The following is a 7,802-nucleotide window of genomic DNA, read 5'->3' on the forward strand; positions in this document are numbered from 1 at the left end:
TTAACATTAGACCCACACCCACTCCAAATACTTAGAAATTTTACTTTCCAAGAAACAAAAAACTTCAATATCATTGGAGCTAACATACTTTTGTGCAGGCAGCCCCCCTTCTACAAAGACTGCCTAAATCTCTGTAATTCTATGGTAGCATCTGCTTAAGATTAGAATAAAACTCATAACCTTGGGGCACCAGAGCAAGAACTCAGAGGGAGTCCAACCATTCCTTCTATATATTTCATATCAATCTGCCTCCGAATATGTTCAGCATCCAAACCATCATTAGTATCTCTATGAATACCTAAAACCTTGCCAAGGTGATGTGTAGCTGCCACCTCACGTTCAGAGCTATAGACTATTGTGGGTTCAGTATAATGCAATAACCTTCCATTGACGTTGGCAATAGTGGAGTCCATAGAGTTGTCACTAACCTCCTTAATCCATCTCTGTCAAACTCCCTCTGGCGTTAAGAAACCTAACCTTATACTTTTTCCTCCTAGAAACAATTCCTAATGATACCTGAGAACCATCCTGTTTTCCACGCTTATTTCTTCTCCCTCCTGCCAGAGAGTTGGTTTTTTTTCCAAATTGCCGTAGATTTCACTAGAATTCAGAAAATTTGTAGAAAAGGTGTCTCGCTCTTACTGCACACCTGACACTTTCTTTCGTGTGATTAGGATTAAACTACCCTGCATCTAACTTTATCTATAGCTCAGAGCTGACAACATGGTTTAAGATTGTGCAAAAACTCAAGAACTCATGAGAATACTACATATTATATTAAAGATAAAGGATAATATAGAGTATTAAAAAGACATAAAATATTTTGATGTAAGATTAGGGATGAATAGAATTCCACTTTGTATATATTGAGTTGCGTCTAATTAATAAATAAAGATTCGCTGATTTTTTTTTCCAAAAAATTAGGTCTGATATTTTCTTAAATTTATATACTCTTAAACCTAGAGCGAAGCTAGGGAAGCATTTTGCTATACTTTCCTAGATTGACTTCTTTTGAGTTTTTGTGTGCATAGTTTTTTTTTTTTTTCCCCGAGCCCATATATCATTGGGCCTTTCATGTGAGTTGATTTAACCATACTATGATGGAACCATCAATACTAAACTTTAGAATTTCTATATTTTGATGGAGGTTACATGACTTACGTAATATTTAATTGTGCAAAGTCATTAGTGCTGCTCCATTGCTTGGCGTAATTATTACTTTGCCTTGGTTTCCATCCGTCTAGAAACAACAATTAATTAGTGGGACATTATTCTGCACAATTTTATTTTTACTTTATTTTTTATTATTCATATTATGTTTCTGTTGCATTTTTAATACTAATTAACAATTATGTGCATGCTCATGAACAAATTAATTAGTCTTTCTTTGCTCCTATTAAAAGGCACATCGGAGAAGATCAAACTTAATTTCATTAATTAAGGCTTTATCTGAAAATTTGATTCTCTAACTTCATAGTCTATATATTGTCTGGATAGGTCATTTTATTTAATTAATATAGAAAGCTCATCCGATAAATGGATGTCAACTATTTTCATAACAAAGTAGGAAATAACATGCTTTTTAAAATTATTTTTCTCCTTAAAAAACCTATCCAGACACAATTGTGTTGGATAAACGGTTTTATTTTATATGATTTTTTTTTCTAAAGTTTCTCTAGTTAATATTAAAACTTAAAAGAAAAAAAGAAAAGAAAGTAAACACCCGAGGAATAAACATTTCGAGCTTTCTTAATTTGGAGTGAAAAAAAAAATTCCCCCCCTGTTTTGCAACTATGAAATCTTCTAGCCTAATTAGTAGCGCTGAATCCTGGAGCTTAATTTACAACTTGATGTGTGCCTTTATTGTCTCCACACTCGCCATTTTTTAAATTTATTTAAAAAAAAACACCAGAGTAGATAAGTAGATATGTTGAAGGATTGATAGGGGATCGAAAAAAGTATTTTCAAAACAAAATATTATGAAATTAAACATGATTAACACTTATCAAATGACTGTTTAATTAGTTTTAATAATATAAAGATCAATGATTTTTTTGCATAATAAGAAAAATTACCAATTAACTAACAATACTGTAGTGTTCCCATTCGTAGTCTCAAGAGTGAGGAAATAATTAAAGACATTCTTAATCATTGTTAAGAAGATAGAAAGAGGAGAGTTCTTCAAAATCATTCTTTCTTAAACAATTGTAGACAGAATCAAATACAGTTCCTTCACAAATGCAACAAACATCAGGCAAGAAGATAAGATGAATAGCCAACCAGATTTATATAATAATAATAATATTTGGTAGCAGATACCTATTGATAGAGGAACAGGGATCAAATGCCAAGAAAGGGTAGTGTTTCAAGAATATTGAGTCTGTCTGATCCATCTACATGGCCATTCAAGGAGAACAGGAAACTGATTTCCGACAATGGGAGGTAGTTCAGTTCCCGAATCCCCTGAACTTTCCTTTCTTTGTTCCCAGGGGATAAGCACAAATCAAATAGCATTCCCAGTATTTTTAAGAGCATTCCCTCCAAGTCCAGAGGTTGGCGTCATCAGTTTACGGAGAATGGCTGCTTCTAAGACTCAAATGTCATCTGATCTTGTGCTTCTTGGAATCTAATAAAATAAAACCAATGCGCTCCCATTGATGAAGTGAGTTGTCCAAACTTTTGAAGTGGTGTTACAAGTAACTTGAAGGGAGTGGAAATCATTCTGAATTGCATTTAACAATTAAGAACTTCGTTTTCCCGGGAAGTTTCATTTGTCAATGAATCGTTTTTGCAGCTGCCTGAATTCTGGCCCGGAGTGCCCAACGCATTACTATCCTTTAAACTATAAAATGCTCCTTTTTTCTTAGAAACATATAAATTGTTTAACCCGTCAAGTAAGCAGCCGCTTGTTCTTGTTCACAATAACAAGCATAATTTATCAGTGCATGCAAAGGAAGATCTTATTAGTATTAAGATTATAAGCCAACAAGGCAGAGAAGGGTAAAAGTCCCCAAGAACATACAGTTCCTATAGACGAGCTGCAAAGGAATAGCACAGAATTTAACTTGTTTCCAGGCTCAATGTCCTTGTAGGTGATTAAAAGCAAAGTCCAAGTGAATATATTTCTGGAAAGCTGTCATTTTACGTACTGTTTATACAAATTATAATCTTTTCACAAATTCATTAATTTGTTTATATATATCCATCTTTCCACAAATTACAGTACTCTTGCATTTGAGATTTGGTCCGTCAGCACCGCACCCAGCCAAGAAATCTGTTTAATGCTTCTCCCAGTGACAAAAGATCAAACCAGTTCATTTTAATATATTTATAATAAACAAATATTTTAAGAAAAATACACTGATCATACACATTACCAACCAAGTACACAGGAAAAGTTGATAGGAACTTTTGGATAATTAAAAACGACTTTTGGGTCGTGAAAAACGATACATGTGTGCTGCCGTAATTATTACTTTGCCTTGGTTTCCATCCGTCTAGAAAGTAGAAACAACAATTTAGTGGGACATTATTTTGCACAATTTTACTTTACTTTACTTTTTATTTTTACTTTATTATTCATATTATGTTTCTGTTGCATTTTTAATACTAACAATTATGTGCATGCTCATGAACAAATTAGTCTTTCTTTGCTCCGATTAAAAGGTACATCGGAGAAGATCTAACTTAATTTCATTAATTAAGGCTTTATCTGAAATTTTTGATTCTCTAACTTCATTAAATTTTGAACACAGAGGTTAGCAAATAAGCAGAAAGAAAAAGGATAATTCAATGCGTGTCTGCTATAGCAATCTTTAACTTCCTAACAGCTTTCAGAGGAGCACGCTGTCGGATGCAGTTCTAAACCACAAGTCCAAACAAACAGAAAGAAAAAGGATAACAGTGTCAACTTAGCCATAACAATGTCAAACAAAGAATACTGAAAACTAAATCAGCTACTCTACTTAGTGGAGAATGGTGAGGTCAAAGGCAGTACAGTGATGCCATTAAAATGCCATAACCACTTATTCCAGTAAAAAGAACCTATGGATAATTTACTTTCATAAGAGATCATAATTTATAAGATCCTATGTTGATTCTCTAACTTCATAGTCTATATATATCCATGTTTAATTTCCATAAATTAATTAATATTGCCGCGTTTCCAACACTCACTCACTCTTGTATTTGGAATTTGGTACTGAAAGATTGTTAGCGTCTGCATCTTTTGGAAAAGATTTATCAATAAATGGATGTATCTAACCTATGATTGCTTCCAGAGGCAAAAATAGTCTTGATATTCTGTTTATTTTTGTATTTTAAAAATATTTTAAAAAAAAATATTTTTTTTGTTTTTTTTTATTTCAAATTAATATTTTGTGTTTTCAGATCATTTTTATGTGCTGATATCAAAAATAATTTTTTTAAAATAAAAAAATATTATTTTATTACATTTCCGAATAAAACACATTTTAAAAAATAACTCCAACCACAATTCCAAAAACACTTTTACACAAAGAAGTAGCCAACCAGCAAACGCCAACTAATTAGGAAAGCCAAATAGATCATTGTATTTGTTGATCATGTTCTATCAGGCAAAGGCCCGAAAATGGACACCCCATCAAGGTTTTCCACAACATAAGGCTTTTAAGTTTAGAAAATAAAAAAATTGAAAAGAAAGTAAAATTTCTTCTTTTATGAAATGCCTCTAGAAACATAGAACAAATCTCGAAATCATAGAGGCAAATCAGATATATAAACGTGTCGATACACGACGTCGGGCGGCGGCTCCCGCTTTTTTTGTTTATTTAACAAAAAGGGTTTTTTTCTTTGATTAGGGGGAAACAAAGATTTTATTGGAGTCGCCATCTAGTAATTTGAGGGAACTAGAAATCCCAAATTAGACACTGGTCCCAGAGATTTGGATACGGGGTTAGTTATGATTAAGGGAAGGTAGACACCACCCTTAAAACTTCCTTTCAAAAGAAAGGTTACCCTTACTTGTGTGTTTTTATTTGATTCAAATGCGATTATATTTTGGGCTTATTTGTAAAAATTTTTAATGATTAACGTCGGTCCCTAAAAATAGGAGACACGTTAAAAATGACATCAGTCCCTAAAAATTAGGAGACTCGTCTGAGTTACCAAAAGAAATAATGGATATAATCCATTATATTTTGGGTTTATTGGTAATTTGTTTTTTTTAAAATGGTTAACGTCGGTCCCTAAAAATAGGAGGCACGTTAAAAATGACATCAGTCCCTAAAAATTAGAAGACTTGTCTAAAATATGACGTTTTAACCCTAAAAAGAAGAGTTACGTCTGGGTTACCAAAAGAAATAATGGACATAATCCATATTTGGTATTTACATTTTTGACATCGGTCCTTTTAAAAAAAGAGACGTGTCGACTTTGGTTTTTGTATTTTTTTACAACATGCAAGAAAATTTACAAGCATTTATATATGAAAACAAATATCAAAAATACCAGCAAAACGATGGTAGGAGTAAATTCCTTATAAATCACGCAGTATTTGGCAAAAGACATCATCAACTTCTTGCATTTTCAATACTCTCAAAGTTCTCAACTTTTGAAGCTTTAACCATGTCTTCCTCTTCTTCCAATGCTAACCCAAACCCTGTTCCTGCAGTAGAGCCTGCAGTTTGGCGTACTACCTTTGAAGTGAATGGTCGTCCAGTTACAATAGAGGATACTGTAATGGACAATGAAGATATTGTTGTAGCTGTGGCTAGAGACATGATCCTTCCTCGTGATGAAATAATGTTGGCAGCCAGGACCGATATTGAAGCAGTGAATCAGTCACTTGCTCTCAGTATCAGAGCTACCTCGTCTTTGGTGAACGTTGAAGAGCGTCTTCATGCTAGAAGACTTGAGTTGAATACTCAGGTTCTTGATCTCCATCATCAGATTGAGAATTTAAAGAATAGACTCCATGATGAGAGACGTCACAGAAACAACTTGGAGAGGAGAAATCAAGAGCTGAATACACGTGTGGACTTTTGGCGGGACTATGTTAACACACGACACCTCGAGTTCGAGGAAGAGATGGAGCGTATGCATAAGCAATTTGAGGAATTCCGAGGCATGATTAATCATCAAGATGAAAATATCCCTGATCGTCCTCGCACTGTTTAACATTTGTATTTGTAAACCCCTTTTTCCATGAATAAAAATCTATCTTTCTTGTCTTCATTTATGAATTTGGCTTTTGTGGAATTGCCATATTTGATGTGATTTACAAGAACTTCAATTCATGTGAGTCTCGTTGGATCCTAGAGGGAATTTTGTTTCTTGAAATATCTGCAAAACAAATATGCAATGCCCGTGAAGTTAGATGATATGCAATGCATCTTACCTGTTTTTGAAATATAGGTTCCCCCCTCTTTGATGTTTCATCGTCATAGGGTGGCTTTGTTTGCATTCCAAAGCCTTCTTTGTTCTTTCGATGCATTGGCTCATTCATGTGCTAGCCATCCGCTCAGCTGTAAATGCAATGCCCATCTTGGGCTGTCCGCGATAATTACTGCTCTCACTGTTTATCAAGCTTGACAATGCCTCCAGGTGTAATGTTGCTTGATTTATCATTAAGAAGTTTAACAAATCATTCATCTCTTGGATTCTTTCAAGAATTGTTCTTTGATTGATTGTGCGCATCGTGCCAACACCTATCAAGATTGTCAATCAGTTATGAACTCACCTCCAGTTGAAACATACCCTTCAAGTATATGCGGTCATCCACTTTAATGGAACTGTCATGTCATTCAGACCTGCATTTCATACTTTGCAGTAAAAAGCTCATCGTTGTATGCTCAGTTTCTTTCTCAATAAGTTCTTCTCAACTCATCTAACCAGATTGTGAAAAGAAGTGTCTCGGCCTCATCAATGATGTTGCTTTTATCACCCATACTCATGTGGTGCAGTGCGCATTTGAGCTTCAAATCAGATGGTCCCACGGTCAGTCTAGGCGGGTGCGGTGCATCCTCCCAACATTCATTCAAAGCAATCTTGTGATAACATCTTTCAATAGTCATAGCTATATTGGAGATGATAAACCAAGATGAAGATATGAAGATGTCCTTCAGGTACATCTTTGCTCTCAATTGTTGTCGGGGTTTACTGGATCATAAACTGTTCTTGAACATCATTGCCCTTAATTGATTTGAATGTGCTCATTCACTGATTATCTTTCTTTGAACCATATTGTCCTCAGTTTATTGATTCATCATTTGATCATCTCTATCCCCCAGCTGATTTAAACACTGTTTGTTTTCCTTCTCAGAGGTCCATTGTATTGCCCCCAGGAGTGTCGAGGAGAATTGATGTCATTTCTGTCAGGAATTTGCAAACTTGGTCGATGTTTTTCTTGTTTGAAAATCTTTCTTATTTTGGAATCAAATCTCACATTTCAAAGGTCATGTCTATTCAAGTCTGATTGTTGAAATGAAATCAGAGAGATGTCAATTTTTGAAAGTATTTTTGGAAATCAAGCTTTATTGGTCAAAGATCCAACACACGCTATTCAATATAGTCTTTTGATTGTCTTGTATTTTGAGAGAAAAGAAATTGACTCGTTGTAAGATTAAAATGGTTTTTCCATGGTTCTTTGTATCCATTTTAAACTCTAATTTTGGGTATATCTTTTGATTGTCTGTAATGAGGTGACCTTTTATGAATTTGTGGAAAAACAAGGTACCCGAGTCAAAACTTGAGGCTTTATCAAGAAAGATTGTTTCTTTTTCTTAGCAACAATTTTATCAGCATGCATAATAATCAGTAGCTTG

Source organism: Populus trichocarpa, chromosome 12 (assembly GCF_000002775.5).
Source record: "Populus trichocarpa isolate Nisqually-1 chromosome 12, P.trichocarpa_v4.1, whole genome shotgun sequence".
NCBI classification, from domain to species: Eukaryota; Viridiplantae; Streptophyta; class Magnoliopsida; order Malpighiales; family Salicaceae; genus Populus; species Populus trichocarpa.